Below are 17,005 nucleotides of genomic sequence, written 5' to 3'. Positions count from 1 at the left end.
AGTAATCTGGACAAACTTAAAATAATGGGGATGGGGACAAAGGCCCAAAAATAGGGACAGATTTTAAATATTGCTCTCATAAACTTAGATTTTTGAAGGGCATGCAGTACTCTCGAGTCAAAGTACTCCTCCAAACCTAAACCTAAGATCTCTCTTGAAAATGTCTAAAACACAGATATCTTTAGTAGCTTGTGCCAGTTCTTAATAAAAATGCCTTCAAGGAAAAAAACAGTGGGTGGAGTTTAGGAGCCTTTGCCACCGTTAACGGATGAAGTAAACAGTGAAACTCAGTCTTATATGCAAAGATCTTGAGCGTGCTTCACACACTAGCTGTAATTAATGCTGCCTGTGGTATCAATTGCACCCCCAGCACCGTAATAATTCAAGAGGTAAAAGAAACGGATCACATATGTGGTGGATTGTACATATTATTACGACTGCCCACAGGTTTACCTAGTATCCTGCAAATACATGCAAAAAAGTAAAATTCGGGTAATGTGCTGAAATCCTTTATTTAACAGCAGGATTATTACCACTGTTCACTATCTTCTCCCACTTCCAGTTTTCATAGAGAAACCTTCGAGCCTTTTGCTGCAGGGATGTCACGAATATAATTCCGCGATACTTCCGCGAAGTTAGATCGTGGACGCTTGGGGTTACTATGGAGATTGTCATGGTGGAGTGTTGAGTTTGAAGGAAGATTACACAGTTTATTGAAACACTGTATAATGTTCCCAAGTTAACATGATAGACCACGCAGCAAAATTATTCAAAGTTGGGTGGATAATTCTGGAGACATTTTAGTTGCAGTTACTTGGATCACGCAGGTATGGCTACAAGAGCTAACAACTGTTAATTCTGCTGACGGGAATTCTTTATAGACATTCGAATGTGGAATTTATTTCACTGTCGTAAATATATATTTTTAAATTCTTTCCGCGCTTGAAGAAGGCTGTATGCTTTTTTTTCTGTGTACATCTACCACGCTTGTTAAGTAATACTATTGAAAGCAAAGTGCTCTGTCCAGTCACAAAAGTATAACTCCACATCTGCAGTGCGTACTGATCTACCTTGTATTTAAGGGAAGTTAGTGCATGCAGTTGTTTGTAGAGTCCAATTAAGAATATGTGCATATGTTTGCAAAGTTAGTAAATTGTCCACGCACTTGATTGTACACGTGAAAAGTGTGTACGCAGTTTTTTTTTTTTTTTGTGGGCGGGAGCCCTCTGATTTGTTGCGACTGAATCCTATTTGTCAACCTGTTAGTGCAAGAAATCGTGACCAAGCTAAAATAACGAGGGGTCAAAGGCCCCAGAATAGGGACAGATTTTACACATTGCTGCTGTTATAATCTGTGAAAGTTACTATTATAACAGATTTTGCATTAGCATGACTTTTATGAAGTATATAAAGTGTGAAACTCGAATGTCTGCTATTATTTAGTGACTTCAGTCCTCAGTGATTTAATTGTCAGACAACCACAAATGTTGTTTGGAACAGACCAAAAATTTGAGGCAAAAATCTGGACATTATGCGAAAATCTGTACAGCGGACAGGTATGGACTGAATGGGTAGTGATATTAACATGTTACAATTCCAGGGTAAAACGAGCCTTTTAAATGTACATGAACAGGTTCCCAAAGTCCATTCCCTCACCCTGTTTAAGCATAACTTGACCAATGGATGGGAAATCAGAAATTCACCCTTGGTCTGGCCCCCATGTCTCTGATAGTTTGGACATTACTATTTGCTTCTGTCTAACATAGCCCCTTGTCACATAACCTGTAGAAACTTCCTAACATACCCTCGCCTAATAAACACCCATGATACATAGGGACATAGTTGGGTTGGATTGCATGGATAGGCTTATAAAGGCCCAGGTGGGTGAATTTATGAATCTATGTATCTTTTAAAAGCCTTAGGATACTTGCATAAACTATGCCCGTCATTTGCAGGCTGTATAGGAGAGGAAACCTGAAGGGGACAATATACAAATAATAGGTAAAGGGTATGCATAGCAGCTCAATCAACCCACTGGCTGAGTAAAAGTATCTGATGATGTGTTTTTTTCAGGGGTGACCCAGGAAGTTAGATTAAATTACTTACTTAGAGTAGGCAAGTGGGGAATGAGAAAACTGAACTTGGGACCAGAAGATGACACTTATTAGGATCCCATAGCCTTAACCTTCTGCTACAGTAAACTGCCAAACCTGCTGCTTTATTTTCTTTAATTTTAAGGCATCATGTTAGCCTCTTCCTAGACTTAGGTCTGCAGTTAAATTAAAGATTATATTGTACAGGCAGGTTTTGCTTTTTAAATATTATAGATGAATGAAGTATGTGAACTTAAACTTTAGTGATGATTTTTCTGCACTTCAAACAAAATGCTGCAATATGAGCAGGGAAATAAATTTAATGGAAGAAAGGGTGTACCTGCTGGATGATTAAGGACAGAAATTACAGTCCTTGGAACTGTAAAAAAAACAAAACAAAACAAGGGTGAGTATAATATGTACTAAGTCAGAGATTCCAGTATCTTGAAATGTAAGTACCACCCCTCCCCGCCATTTTGAGGTATAGCAGTCTTGTACTTAGCATACATAACTAGAAGGGGTGTGGGGTCAAAGCACTGCCTTTGCAAAAGTACAACAGTGAGTTTTAGAGTTCATTGTTATTCTGGCTGAATTGCAGTTTATTTTTCAAAGTGTAAGGACTTGTATTATTAATTATCACACTTTTGACAGAGAGCCATAACGGAGTTGTAACTTATGGAAGGCGTTAGATTGTCAGCCATGCAGATTTGTAATGCTTTTTTGGCATTTTGAGAAAAGTGAAACTTTTTCTACTATGAACCTCAGTAGTAAAGTTTGAGGTTCACAGGAACTTAAGCTCTGAAAGTGCTCTGCAACTATAATGTTTGTTTATGCAAGGTAAAGATGCTGGATTACAGTTGTCCTATTACTCTGTGCTAATACACTATAGATTTTCCTCATTCTCATAACCAAGGAATTGATCCATTTGGTGCTACACTCACAACCTTTGTGCTTTATTTCCTCAAGCAAAGTCCAGGCTCATTCTTTGTTTAGATGACCATAGACCTTCTCAGTACTGCATTTTAAGCTTTGGAATAGTCTAGAGTAGTTAAATATTTGTCTTTTATGTTTCACCTAATTAGGCTTGCATGTCTTTTTGGATGTTTCGTAGCTGTACATGCCACCATGGTTTGTAATATATAATCTAGATAGATTATCCTAGTTATGATGTTGTTGTAAGTTCTTCATTGGTACTTGTGGTATTTCTTTTTTCAACATTAACTCATTTGGCTATTTATTATAAGGTGATAACGAGAAGCAGCTACCACTGTGTTCTTTGCACATAGATTTAATGTTCCAGGTATTTTCGTCAAAATGTTATAATGCTGTTCTAAGCTTATTAGGAATACTTTTTATCTGCTTCTTTTTACTTATTACTTATTATGTGGTTCTAGCCTTAAGTCAATAGTTCTGTATTTTCTGTATCAATGTTTTTCAGCTTGTTAGCCCCAATCATGTCTGAAAATGACCTTCAGACCAGTTCACCCTCCCATTTATCAAACAAAATGTCAGTGTCTGTGGCTCATAAGGTTGTACAGTTACTTTTGATGTTGAGAAGATCTGAAGACTCTGGGGTCTATCCACATAACAGGTGCTTACTGTAGAGTAGGATTAGGGAGATACTGTACTTCTGATTTGCTTTCCCTCGGATGTGATGTTAAAGCAAGATTCCATCTGCTTGAGATGGTGGTAGATTTGTTGCATGTTAATGATCCCATGCTGCTTATTGAAAAAATAGGAGAATTTTTATAAACAGTTTTACCCAGATTCCATAATTAAATAATTCTTCTCTAATAATTTACATATTTGAAAATTTGTTAGTCTTCACATACATAAGCAATAATCTCTTTACACGCTTATTTATTTCCACATTATAATGCATTGCATCTACATATCAAAATCCTCCCTAATGCATATAGTACACTTTTTCCCCCCGATTCCTTAGGTTATCTATTCTCTACATGCAATCTTTTAAGAAATATTTAGTTTGACCCAATAAAACATACTATACAACATCTGCAAAAGCTGATCAAAGAGTTAAATTTTGATCTATAAACAGTTTAAACATAAAAATAAAAATAAAGCTGGCTTCTAGGAGAAAATAAGAATTTTGTTTTATGGCACTTTATTAAAATAATAAAAATCAAATATATATATATATATATATATATATATATATATATATATACAGACTATAAAATTTCACACTCTCAGGTGCTACCTCAAGTGGTAAACCCGAACACATATCATTCACTGTTTAAATAATTTATTTAATGTCTCATGACTTAAGATAATAAGTCTCTTAAATGTATAGTTTCATTAAAATGGGTCATCTAATTTCTTAATGCCCTTAATTTAAGGGTTGGCTTTTTTATATGAAAGATGAAAATACCTGGAACATTAAACTGTGTGCAAAGAACACAGTGCTGATTGCTTCTGGTTACCACCTTATAATACAGTTTATACTATTCAGCCCATTTGGTAATGGTAAATTGTCAGATCCAAGTACAACTGATAATTTATTCTCGTAGTTTTCCATAATCTCCACCTCTTTTATCTTCATGCACTGTTTGTAACACTGCAAACTTAAAGATATTTGTATTATCAGTTTTAAGCTATGTTTAAAGCATTTTATATACATTTGTATATATTTTCTTTATTTCTGAGAGATAGTCAGACAATCTCCAAGCTTTCTTTTAGAAAATTAGGACAGGTGGTGTGTACAGCTAAAGAAACTATATTTTTAAAATCACAATCAGTGTATACATGTGAGTAATAATTTTTCTTTGTAATGGAATGTACAAAAAAACTTCTTTAAGAAGGTACTTACACTTTTGACATTTTAAAACCTGGATTTCTTCCATTCTTTTGAGTAAAGTTTACATTCTTAACACATTCTATAGTGCTATAACATAGTTTTTGTTTCAAGTTCTTAAACTTCTTAAATGAGAAACAAGGACAGCCAGACACAATTTCCTTGAAACCTTCAGATAAATAAATTATATGCAAGTGTTTCTTTATTTTTCCTGCAAGACTTGCATGTGTCTATTATATGTGAATGTCATTCTCCGAAAGTTATTATGTTGTCTTCTACATATATTTGATGGTTCAGTATGAAGGAAAAAAAAAGTTGTCTGGTTGTATGCTCACATTCATATAAATCTTATTCCTTCACATCAAATAACATTTGTTCATTATAACCTCTTTCAGTAAGGTCAATTACAAGGTGATTCAGCAGATCATTAATATTCTATTCTTGAGTAGTTGGTCTGTACATCCTATACATCTGTCTCGTAACAATATTTTTAATCATATATTATTTATGCAACCTTGAACTGTGTAGTTACGTGTTACTGTATTAGGTTTCTTGTAGACTGTGCTAGATCAAAGAAAATCAACTGTCAGATAAATAGTGAATAAAATTCATAATATGTGTCCACAAAAAGTAAAAATACACAGAAACAGGCGGAAGGTGCTGTACAGGAAAACTGTGTAAACTTGAAGTAAAAAGCAAGTACTGAACCAACACGGCTAATCAAAAACTCTATTTATTGAACATAAAAGAAAGTGATCAAAGTGAGCGCTTTCGCATTCTTGAAAGCATGCCCGCTTAAACATTAATGTTATTTTAAACAAAGATTTTAAACTAAGATTTTATTTGTACTGTTTCCCTTGTATTTATAACAATTGTTGCATTGCTTGTGTGTGTGTGTGTACCTTATAGTTATCAGATTTGCAATTGATAGCTGATTAGTCTTGCTTTCTTTTTAAACTCATGTCTTTCTACTTGTTTATTAGTCTGAAGAAGCGATAGTGTTATCATGAAAGCACTCACTTTTATCACTTTCTGTTATGTTCAATAGAGTTTTTGCTTAGCCGTGTTGGTTTGGTACTTATTTTTTACTTCAAAATTCATAATATTATTCTGTGGGCCAGTCTATATAAGACAAATATTGCCCATAAAACATTTATAAAAAGTTAATTTATTATAGGTTTATAGGTAAGTACTAGGCTACCTGCCCTTGTGGACCGTTTTTTTTTTCTTTTTTTTTAGCATAGCCAATTTCTCTTTTAGTACTTGAATTCAGCTATTCCCATTTGGCGTTACACTAGCCTTACCCATCCCACGGTCGATAATTATATATTACGCCATCATAAAAATAACTGGGATCATGTCATATCCTAGATAATTTGAGGGGAACTATGCATAGGATTAAGTAATTAGGAACTACCTCTGTCCATTAGTGGTATAGACATCAGTCCCAGGATAAGTTTTCAGTTTCCCATCCAACGATCCAACTTGTGTTTGGATATGGGCAGGGATGAGCTTTATTTTACTTGGATGGAGAGTCACTTCTAGACTAGTGATATTCTCTGCAAGATATCCCTGTACCTCCAAACTGTTCTGTTGATGCAGAAGAAAAGGTTTAGATCTCTAGACCGAGTATTTCTGATGCCATTTGACTTGCTAATGTGCAGTAAATCCATCATGTAATTGGTCAGAAGATGCCTTCTATGCCAGACACAGGTCACCTCTTAATAGTCTTTGGATACAAAGCATAGTGACAGGGCTTTGAGTCGGTCCATGTAGGACATACTGTTTAGGTCTTGTATGCTTTCCAGTTGTTGCATATGTCTGGACAGATACATGCCGAAGGGAGCATTATACTCAGTGATTATCCTAAAGAGGACTGAGTAAAGGGAGGCAATGACATCCTTAGATCTAGACACAATCCCTTTGTTTATAAGCTGTGCAGTGTATAACGGCTTTCTTCTGACAGTTGACAGATGTTCAAAAGTTAGGTCACTGTCCACATAAGTTCCCAAATCCCAAACAACTAGGTCAGTTCTTAGGGGTGTATTGTCAGTGTGGTAGTTGACTTCCCAAAGGATATGATAATATGTTTTTGTCGTCTGGTTTCTGTCCATGATTTTGGCACCAGTTATTTATTCAGGACAAATCTTCCTGCAACATGGCTAAATTATTTTGGGATTCAATGACTGCTCTTAACTTAGAGTCACCTGCAAAGTTAGTCAGCCAGAGCTTTTTTGGTATTGGGTTTTACTTCAGAAAAGTAGATGGCAAACAAGAGACGTCCCAGCATAGAACCCTGGGGACTGGTGACTGGTCTCTTTGTGGAAGTACATAGATTATTTTCATTGAAAACAAATTCAGCTTCTTATGTCAGTATTGCTATATCTGCATATGTGTTGTCAAATGGGATTCTCTTGGCTACCTTTTGTTTTTGTACATGCAGTTTATCCTGAAGTGACAAAATGACATTACTTTCTAAAGTAATCAAAAGTAATTCCCAAATAACATTTATTTTTATATTTGATAGGGGAGCAGCTTCACTTGTATATCTTCTGTCCAAGTCCATTCCATATTCATTTGATATCAGTGTAAATAGACTGTGTACATCTAAAGTGACAGATATACTTACTTGCTGTACTTGTGGGTCACAGATATCTTTTTGTTTTCTGTTGTTTCAGAACCAGGTAAGATAGAGGATGATAAGCTAATTTGTCAGAGATGCCAAGCAAGACTGTCCAGTCATTTGGGATACGTATAGGCCATTGATATAACTTATAGGTATAGATATTTGTTAGTGACCTGCTTCATTGTCCATTTTTACATTGCTCCTAATTAGTTTAACTACATCATATAGCTTTGATTTGCATAATGTTTCACAGACCTTGTCAGTGCTGGTTGACCTATTCTACTGTCCATCCTACTTCAGGGATTCCTACTAGTATCATTGTAATCCTGACTGGTCTGATGATGGGTGCTCAATACCATCCTGGGTATCATCTATTACGGACCTGATTATTTGGCTATGTCAATGGCCTTACCCCTGACATTTATACACCATGCCCTGCTTAGTTTACCCAGCCTTACTCTTCCACTGTCCAGTCAGTCTCCCAGCCAGTGTCAGTTACACTTGACATACTGTTAGCATACAGCTGACAGGCTGTTGGTTGATGTTTAATTGTGGCTGTCCTGTGCCATTATATCAACATTGCAGTGGATGTCTGTGGCCCATATGTATTCATAGGTTCATTAGAGATTACTAGGCTAATGGCTTAAGAGCTCTAAAAAGCCTAGCCAATATAACCTGATTTCACACAATATATGGCCCCCTAGGGGCAAGAGGATGACTGGGATGTGTGCCTGTGCCTAGAGTATCTTACAGATTGCCCCATCCTTAAGGGACATAGGCACTACCCAGGTGTAAATTTGCGATTCCCCATCCATTGATCCAATTTTTTTTTGAGAGGGCCAGAGAAGGGCTGTGTTTAATGTGAAGAGGAAGCCTGTTCCAAAGAAGGGGCAGTCTCTGAGACAGACATCTATCTCTTCAGTATGTTTTGTTTGAGTCACTGACTAAGTTTAGATCCCCAGATCGGAAGACCTTGTGCTGTTTGACTTGTGGATGTGCAACAGCTCCATTAGGGCTGCATTTGTGAGTGCCTTGTAGGTCAGGCATAAGTCCCCCCTAAATAATTGGTAGGAGACAGAGTAAAGGGATAAGGCTTTTAGTCTACGACATAGGACATGTTGTTTACATCCTGTATTTTCTTTGTGAGGAACCCCTGACGTCACTCCAGCTGCTAAGTGCCTAGTCAAATACATGCCGTATGGTGCATTGTACTCAATAATTGGTCTAATGAGTACAGTTGGACTATACTTTCCTTGGATTTGGATGCCATACTTTTACTTAGAAATTGTGCCATGTAGAAGGATTTCTTCACCACTGTGAACATATGGTGGTAAAAATTCAGGTTACTATCTGTCTGCGTACCTAGATCACTCACCTCTAATTCTACTCTTATGGGTGTGGTATTGATGTTTTAATTTGCAGAGGTATTTGAATTCCCAAAGGGCATGATAATGCATTTTTTCGCATATAGTTTTAGGCTATAGTTCTGGCATCAATGATTTGTCTGATCTAGATCCTCCTGAAGGATATCTACATCATTGGGGGATTCATTGATTACCCCCAGCTTGTAGTCATTGGCAAACGTTGCCATCCAGAGGCCTTCCACACTGGCCTTTACTTCAGAGAAGTATATTCCAAACAGGAGTGATCCCAGCACTGAGCCATGTGACACACCACTAGTAAATGGCCTCTTGCTGGATTTGGAGTCACCCACCTAAACCATGTGTCCTGTCTGTCAGCCAGTTGGCTATCCATTTGGTAATGTACAGATTTATGCCCAGTTTTGTGAGTTTATTTATAATACCTGAGTGGGAGTTGTGTCAAATGCCTTGGCCAGGCCAAGTTAGGTGGTATGTACTGTTTTCCTCTCATCCATGGCCTTAGTGACTTTCTCATAGAAATCCATCAAATTCAGTAGGCGTGACTTGCCCTTGAAAAAGCCAAATTGGGCAGGTTCCAGTGTTTGGAGGTTTCCTGTGTCATTATTTATCAGGTGCATAATTATTCTTTGCATAACCTTACATATAAGACTAGTCAGTCATATGGGTCTGTAATTTCCTGAGTCAGTAGATGGTCCCCCTTTATGCAGAGGGATGACTGTTGCTGTCCTCTCCTCTTTTGGGACAAAGCCAGTCCAGGGGCTGTGATTAAATATAAATACTAATGGGCCTGACAAGTCCTGATTTAAGCTGTTTAAGAGACAAACTTGTATATCATCAGGCCCAATTAAAGCTGTGTTTGTAGCTTTAGAGAGTGCAGGGCAGCATGTTCTTTGGTAATAATTGGTGATGGAGTGGTGGGGGGTATTTCTTAGGGGAGAATTGGGGGTGATGGAAAGGAGAAATTTGAGCTGAATTTGTTGCCCAGCAGATTTGCTATGTCTTCCGTCTGAGTATAGGTGATACCATCTACAACTAATTCTGCACCTTATTGATTGTTGCCCTTAAGATGGCAAACATAATTGAAAAATGCCTTATGGTTGTCCTTAACTTTGGATTTTTGCCTCAAGATCTGTTTATCCAGACTGAGAACCAGAGCAGTTTTGTAAAACCAAAAGAAGCAGGAAACTAAACTCAATGTGGTAGAATGTTGTTTAATCAAAAGACAGACAGTTAAGCACTTTGTCAGGTTGTAACACAAAGACTTCATCAGAACATTAAGTCACAAAGTCAACTCAGGTTAAATAACCCTCCTAGTCAATATCACATGACAAACACATCCATATATTTACATATTTCAAATATTTAAAATTTTAGAACATGTTTTTTTCAATTTTTAATTGATTATGTAATTAACATTAATCTGTTGGATTTTATAAAATATGGTTGGCTGTTTTTGTCATGTGATATTGAGTAGGAGGGTTATTAAACCTGACTTGACTTTGTGACTTGCTGTTCTGATGAAGTCTTTGTGTTACAACCTGACAAAAGCGCTTAACTGTCTGTCTTTTGATTAAACAACATTCTACCATGTTGCGTTTTGTTTCCTGCTTCAAGCCTGCTTTTTTTGCTTGTTTAGAGCAATGAGGGACATTTATGCTGTGCACAACCCTCTTACGTCTTGACAGGATTATCTTTCTTTTGTTGTGCAACCTATTAATACCAGTGGTTCACCAGGGTGACTTGTTTTTGTGGTTTAACATGAGTTTATTTCAGTCTGGTACTGTCGTTTCCATGCAGTTGTTTATACAGTCATACAGGGCTTTTGTGTACTCCTCTGCATAGGTTTCTGTGTTTTCTGGATTTGAGGAAGCATAGAAACTGGTTATGCCATCCCTTAATAGGAGTAATTTACCTCCTAGAAGTTCTTTTGGGGTTACGTGCGGGGACTAGTTTTACCATTATTTCAAGGGAGACCGTTTTGTGATCTGATCTTATCAGTGAAGACATTACGGGGAGGGGGGTTCACAGCACTTTCCCATATTTGTGAGTAGCAGATCTAGGATATTTGTCAAGCTAAAGGGATTGCAGACTAGCTGCTCCAGGGCATTTTAATTTACAAAGTCAAGAAATCTTTGGACCTGCATGTTAGTGATCGTATATGCTTCCCAATTGATGGAGGGGTAGTTAAAATCACCTATGAATATGGTATTGGGCTGACTGTAGTTCTAATAACTTTTGGTATGACCAAAAAAATTCCACCAGTGCTTGACCAGGTATACACCAAACAAAATCCAAAAAAAACCTAGTCAGTCCAAAAGGAAACCACAAAGCAGCATTACCATAAATCCAAGTAAAACAGAGAATGGTTAAGCGCTTTCGTCTGGTTCTGAAGATGTCTGATTTGGCAGATGAAAGCACTTAACCACTCTCTGTTTTACTTAGATTTATTTGAACTTCTGGTATGAAGTATGGGTTTTCTGGTTCATGGTGGAGAAACTGTAGCTATCAAGAATATGGTAATGGATTTTCCCCCATGGCTAGTTGGACACGGAGTAGCTCACGAATGTCATATTGTTTGCCCAACCTTGAGGTGTGCTTATCCTTTATGTAGATAGATACACCTCCAACTTTTGCTCTTTCATATTCAGTGGGTGGTCGGAACATATGAAAGACATTAATAGTTATGTACTGCTGGAGTGCCTTCTGTGGCTTTGAACCATGTTTCAGTAACTGCACAGATGTCAGCATTCTCCAAGGTGAGGAGATCTTCCAGGGAGTGCAGTTTCTTTTTGAGACTCCTAGCATTGAGCAGTAACACCTCTAGCTTGTCCTGAGTAGATTTTATTATGTTGGAAGGTTTGTCTGTTTGGCAGTGCCAAAAAAGGCACTATAGGGGTGGACAATGTATTGATGAATATCTGAAAGCCTAGAGGTGACAGGTGAAGACCATACCTGGCAAAGCAGAGTAACCTGTCAACCATCTCCTCCCAGGCTGACAAATATTAGAACCCTTTAGAATGACACCAGTAGATAAGACAATTGTTAAAGTCAGTCATTTTCTGCTGATATTGTGGCATCATTCTTGGAGATGGTAGAATGCTACTCATTGCTAGGATCATACCTGCCTGTGACACATATTCTGAGAGCTCAGTCATGCCTGTCTTCATATAGTCCAAGGAGGTATGGCTTAGGTCATTCACACTCATATGGACAATGACTGAGTTGTACTGGTACTTAGGGGTAAGTGACATGAGTGCTTGTGGGATGTGGTGAATCCTGGCCCCTGATGGGCAACTAACTGTAACCTTCTCCTTATTCAGCCTGGTAAGAGGGACATCAGTGTGTCTCACAATATTACATTGCCACATCAGTGATTCTGTCTCCATGGCATGGTCACTATGGTGCCATGCAGTGCACTGTCTGCTTGGCCATGTCTGCCACCTTCTATTAAGTTCATTTGATCAGGACATTACAGACTGCTGAGGTTGTTCAGCCCAGTTTCCCTGGTCCTTGTGGTCACTCTTTGCAACTCATGCATTGTTCCTATGTCATTCACACTTGTGGTGGGGGGGGGGGGGCATTTACTTCAGACCTTTGTGGCACACATATTGCAGTATTACCTTTTTGTCTTTCCTGCATTCTGTGTTTTGTCACTGCATATTTAACCACTTTTTACTCCTCCAATTTCTGCCAACCAGTGTAGCACACATTATTAATAACTGCTTTTGCTTTTGTGTTTCTCTTTCTTTATTGCTTTCCTGTTTTATTTTTTATCTGTCCTTTTTTTATATCAATTTATGTTTAAATTTTATGCTCCACCTGACACAATTCTTAATCTCAGATGCTTTAATAATTGCTGATACTGCTTGCAGGGACCAAATGGCATCTCACCCTACAATGCTGTTCATGCCTGTTAGTTTGCAGCTGCAGCAGCCACCCCCTTGTCCCATACTTGCTATGGATCTGACTGTGGGTTTTGTTTTTAAATCATTTAATTGGATTATACCAGTGTTTATAGTGCAGTGCAGCCTGGGAGTGGGGGTGGTTGAACTTCTGAAATGCCAGCCTTTAGATGAGATGTTAAGCTGAGTTCTCATCTGCCTGAGTGGTTAGTAGCTTAGGTGAATGTTAAAGATACCATGGTACTTAATGAAAAGAATAGTAGGATTTTCCATTTATTTTGGCCAAAAGTCCGCAGTTTATGTAAAGATCACCTCAGGTCATCCCAGAACATAGGCAACAGACATAGTGGGATGAGCCCAGTCAACAGTAAATAAAAGGGCCATAATTGTTATGACATGCAAGCAGAAACTTGAGCATTGCTGAGCATAGGTAACTTAGATAGTTCCAATAGTTCTGGGAGCAACTAGGTTAATAAAGCATGACCAAAGATATTTAAATATCCTAGCAATACAGATAAACTCATATGAATTACAAAAGTAGTTCAACCACCCCCACTCCCTTTACATAAACTGCGGACTTTTGGCCAAAATAAATGGAAAATCCTACATAACACAAGCACTCAGGTCACTCCAAAGCAAGTACAAATATGACTCCGTCATTGTCCATGCCGTCGTGAATGACCTGAGACGTACCTGCTTGGACTACATGAAAAGAGACATAGAGGAGCTCTCTGATTATGTAGCCCAGGCCGGTATGACCCTGACCCTGAGCAGCATCTTGCCCTCACTAAGAATGATGCCACAATACAAAGACAAGATGATCAGCTTTAATAATTGGCTCAATTACTGGTGTCATTCTAGGGGGATCCAATGTCTGTCTGCTTGGGATGACATGATGGACAAGCCACGCTGCTTCGCAAGGGACGGCTTGCATCTGTCACCACTGGGCTTCCGGATATTGGCTAAGGCTCTTGCCACCCCCATAGTGCCTTTTTTAGGCAAGGCTCAAAAGACAAACCCACCACCTTAGAAAACAATAAAGGAAAAAACTAAGGGTAATGCTGCTCAATGCCAGAAGTCTAAATCTCAAGATGCAGGCTCTCGAAGCACTCCTCAGTATGGAGAGCATCGATGTCTGTGCAGTAACTGAAACCTGGTTCAAGGCTCCTGAGAGCACCCCAGCCCTACCAGGTTATACCTCGTATCATGCATTTCGGCCCCAAAACCTGGGCCGAACCACAAAAGGAGGGGGAGTGTCCATATTCATTAAAGACACCCACACCTCCAGGTTAGTGGCAACGCACGAAGCATCGGAGACCATCCACGTGCAACTAACCGTAGGCAAAACTGCTATACAACTTGTAGCATGCTACAGACCACCCTCGCAATCTCAGGAACTCCATTCAGCCTTCCTGAAGACACTGGAGGAAATGAATGTCTCACCAAATACCATCATATTGGGAGACTTCAACTACCCAAACATAGACTGGGTGCATTACTCAAGCCCCAGCACCCTAGCCCAAAGGTTCCTGGAATTCATCAACTCAAATGCGATGGAACAACTAGTCACCTCCCCACAAGGGCAAATAATATACTTGACCTGATCATCACAAACATGGGGACAAAATGCTCAACACTGGAAGTATACCCCTCACTAGTGAGATCAGACCATAAACTAATAACCTTAGATATTCATATCCCACCTCCACCCCCAGCACAAAAGACCACAGTGAGAAACTTCTCAAAAGCCGACTTTACACTCCTTAGGACTGAAATGGTATCCTTCAAGCCCCCTGGGCCAGTGGAAACCACATCCCACACTGCTGAATCCTTCACAAATGCTTTCTACGGGCATCTCCAAGAATGCATGGATCATGCAATCCCAAATAAAACCAAGGCCCTTTCCACCAAAGGCAGGCATCCTATCTGGTGGACCCCAGCAATAAACAAACTTTATAACAAGAGAAGGAAGCTACTGCAAGTCAGAGCAAAATCCCATAAAGGGAAGGCATCCCTGATCAGCACTAGCAAAAAACTACGTTCGCTAATAAAATCATCAAAGGCCAACTTTGAGAGAAAAACCGCTAAGGACACTAAAGATAATCACAAGGCCTTCTTCAGTTATGTTAGAAACCTGGGCGGAAACCCTCAGATATGCGCAGAGTTAGTTCATAACGGCAAAAAATACACTGAACCCACAGATATTGCCAACATACTGGCAGACAGGTTCAGTGCAAATTTCTCCCCTCCCTCTCCCCCAAAAGACAAAATAAATATCTCAGCTGAATGCAACCTCCCTGAAATCTCAGATGTCCAGGTAAGAGCTGCCCTCAGCAAAGCTAAAAATACAGCATCCATGGGACCTGGTGGTGTCCCGGGTTGCGTGCTACGTGAACTCCTAGAGGAGCTAAACCCGCACATAAGAACGCTGTTTAATCTTCGCCTTGCTACAGGATACGTCCCTGAACACTGGCGTACAGCTACAGTGGTCCCACTCCACAAAGGTGGCACATCTACAGACCCTGGAAACTACCGCCCCATAAGCTTGACCAGCCTAGTCTGCAAAGTTTGGAAAGGATCATTATGGAACTCATAAACAAAGACATCGGGGACCTACATACAATTGACCCTACCCAGTTCGACTTTGTAAAAGGCAGATCCTGTCTTTTAAACCTGGTGGACTTTTTTGAAACAGTCACTAAAGCCATCGATGAAGGCAAAGCAGTTCACACAGCCTACCTGGATCTGGCAAAAGCCTTTGACACAATACCCCACTCAGGCATCATTGACAAGCTCAACAGCTTAAATGTAAACCCGTTTGTCACAAGATGGGTTGCAAACTGGCTAAAGGACAGAACCCACAAAGTCAGAATAGCTGGAGCTATGTCAGACTCTAAGCCAGTCACAAGTGGAGTCCCACAGAGCTCTGTCCTGGGACCCCTCTTGTTTGGCATTTATTTCTCAGATGTGCAGGCAAACAAAAGGGTAGTTTTGGCTGACAAAGTTCGCAGACGACTGCAAACTAGGCGCCATAGTCGACACACCAGCTGACACATGCATCCTCCAGAAGGGCCTCACAGAAACAGACGACTGGTGCCAGAGTCATGGCCTTAAACTAAATGCCAAAAAATGTATAGTCATCCCCTTTGGAAAAAACAAAGTACCCACAAATTACCACATAGGTGGTAATCCATTAAGTACGGAAAAAGTAATCAGAGACCTGGGGACCCAAGTTGACAGTGACCTCTCATTTGACACCCACGTCGCCAAAGTGGTTAGAAAGACCTTCTACCTTGCCCACCTTATCATGAAGGGATTCACATCCAGATCAAAGGATGTCATTGTACCCTTATATTCCTCCCTTATGTACCTCACCTGGCAACTGCAGCAGCTGGAGAGACCCCAAAAGTACCTTACTAAGAGGATCAAGGGTCTCCAGCATATGTCATATGCTGCCAGACTGAAAAAGCTCCAGCTCTACTCAGTAGCATACCGCCTGCTCAGAGGTGATCTGTGCCTTACGTACAAGGCCATGTCCAATTCAGAATTAATGGACATGCTCCTCCTCAAAAAATCCAAATCCATTAGAGCCATGAGAGCTAAAGATCTAAACCTCAGCACAAATATGAATAGGAGATGCTGGAGGGATAGATTCATAACCCAGAGGCTTCCCGCACTCTTGAACAGGATACCTGTCCATGTTAGGCAGAGCCCCTCACTGACTCTCTTCAAGAGAAATCTGGATGAATGGATGGGTGATCGTAGGTTTACCCCGGGGTCATCTCTGTGTCATTGCTAGATAGAGGCACAGTAAACTAAATTTAATTTAAATTGTACACTTTTGTATCATTCCATGGGGTGGCGAAAGCCACATACACTTTGGCTAGGCTTATAAATGCCCTAGGGCAGATAGCCTAGTACTAAACTATGGAACTAAGTAGGGAGGTGCTGAGTGGAGCACTGTTGGTAAACACAAAAGCCTAAAGGGGTAACAGATGTCATGATTTTTAATTAATTATACTCTTACAATGCAATAATCAAAGGCTAAAGTAGTAAAGGAATTCATAAACTTTAACTATGTCATGATTTAGCAAGGGGGACCAGTCCTTCCATGGCCTTAATACACCTTATTTATTTATTTATTCTAGTTTGATTACCGGGAAAGTCCACTGGGTCAACATGGCCCA

General features: G+C 39.4%; 1 protein-coding gene across 1 annotated transcript in view; it reads left to right on the top strand.

The window, feature by feature from the left end:
- The first annotated feature begins 650 nt into the window (after nucleotides 1-650).
- Nucleotides 651-17,005, top strand: part of AXDND1 (axonemal dynein light chain domain containing 1) — a 2,684,234-nt gene continuing 2,667,879 nt past the window's right edge. Inside the window, exon 1 of the mRNA XM_044085955.1 lies at nucleotides 651-827. The gene's annotated coding sequence lies outside the window, so the exon portion shown is untranslated. The remainder of the gene's footprint in view (nucleotides 828-17,005) is intronic.

This window comes from Protopterus annectens, chromosome 10.part0, assembly GCF_019279795.1.
Source record: "Protopterus annectens isolate FY-2018-M chromosome 10.part0, PAN1.0, whole genome shotgun sequence".
Lineage (NCBI taxonomy): Eukaryota > Metazoa > Chordata > Ceratodontiformes > Protopteridae > Protopterus > Protopterus annectens.
Note: the sequence above shows the minus strand (reverse complement) of the source record. Positions and strands in the feature narration are given on the sequence as shown.